The sequence below is a fragment of the Amblyomma mixtum genome, chromosome 1, assembly GCF_055824585.1.
Source record: "Amblyomma mixtum isolate Tamu chromosome 1, ASM5582458v1, whole genome shotgun sequence".
Lineage (NCBI taxonomy): Eukaryota > Metazoa > Arthropoda > Arachnida > Ixodida > Ixodidae > Amblyomma > Amblyomma mixtum.
In genome coordinates, this window is record NC_143012.1 from 176,350,780 (window position 1) to 176,352,334 (window position 1,555).

Genomic DNA, 1,555 nt, shown 5'->3' on the forward strand with positions numbered 1-1,555 from the left:
CTCAACTACTGGGGCCTGCTAAGCTTCCACTAAGTATATACATGTATGCAGTACTCAGGAGTGAACGAACAATGCAGTCTTCAGAAATTCCTTGACTGCTCAGTTCTGCACAAACAAAAACGTTGCCATTTCGAACAATTTCATGCCCACATACTGGACATTCAATTCTGTGAACATTCGGCTTACCAAAAGGCCTCTTCTCGACACTGAGTGCTCCTCTGTGTAGGAGAGACCGGCCGGCCGGCGCAATGACCTACTTAACGGAGACTTGCGTAACAGGTGGCTATGAATAGACAGTCATCGGGGCTTTCCGAACATCGGCGTCGGTGGTTCAGTGGTAGAATACTCGCCTGCCACGCGGGTGGCCCGGGTTCGATTCCCGGCCGACGCACTGCTTTTTATTTTTCCGGAGCATTTTTACTGATTGAAGTGGCTGTTTCGGCCTGTTGGTCTCACTTCATGGCTCGCTGCAAAAACGAGGACAAACAAAGAAGTCGACAGGACAGGTGCTCGTGCCTCGGGCTGAATTTCAAATTTTTAGTGTGCATAGAAGCTGAGCTGTCTGTAATAACTCCAAAATGGTATATTTACGGCGAAGTCAATTAATAGCGATAATGTAATTGATTAGAATTGATGGTGTAGATGAGGGATGGGCTCATAACATCATTATGCCGTCGAAGGACCCATAGTTAGGCGGCTGTAACGATATCCTCGATAAATTAGCATTAAGCTGCATTAGAAATAAACGAGCAGCAAAACAGAGAGGTACTTGTTTATTATTAAGAAAGCTAATATTCATAGCAAAACGTTCCATGCGATGGAAACAAAAGAAACACATTTACAGTATGAAACACAGAAATGTAAAATAAAAGCACCATCCTCATATATAACATTGCACGAAGTACAAAGAGAATAAAGAGAGCGGAGTAGAAACACCTTAAATAATCGATAATGAAAGGCACAAACACAAACCTGCCAAGTCTTCTATTGTTGTGAAAGAAAAATTTTCAAAGTTGATTTACCCTTAGACAAAGACATGGGTAATTTTAAACTCAGGGCAGTTTATTTCATAAGGAAATAGATGTTAAACGAGAACTCTATGAATAGCACAGACCTGGGGTAGCAAGAAAATTTTTTTGAGCTGCAAACCTGGTGTGGTACTATTTTAAAAAGTATTCTCAGTAAACTGAAAAGAAAGTTTTCTTGTCAATTCACCTGAATAGCATGATAGCTAGATTGCACTGAAATGAATTATTAATTAATAAGATTATACTCACGTAGCAAAGGCATAGCATCGGAATTATATGATCTGCCGGTGATGATGGGTACGACCTGATTTGGAATGCGTTGTTTCGAGCGCAAATGACAGTAGTGTGCGTATCACCATGTTACAGTGTCGTAGTTCATATGCGCATGAATAAACGCATAGTAAAGCGATAAGAGCGCGGAAGAAGAGAAAAAGAAAGAGATTTTATTATAGATCAGGGATTCCAAATGCGGCTTTCTCCTTGAGCTGGTTGACATGATAAAGTTTTAGGTGACAATCAAGTTGTGT

General features: G+C 41.0%; 1 non-coding gene across 1 annotated transcript; it reads left to right on the top strand.

Annotated features, from left to right (window-relative positions):
* The first annotated feature begins 320 nt into the window (after positions 1 to 320).
* Positions 321 to 391, top strand: TRNAG-GCC (transfer RNA glycine (anticodon GCC)). Its single transcript has one exon. It is a non-coding gene; the product is annotated as a tRNA-Gly (tRNA).
* Positions 392 to 1,555: the final 1,164 nt, after the last annotated feature.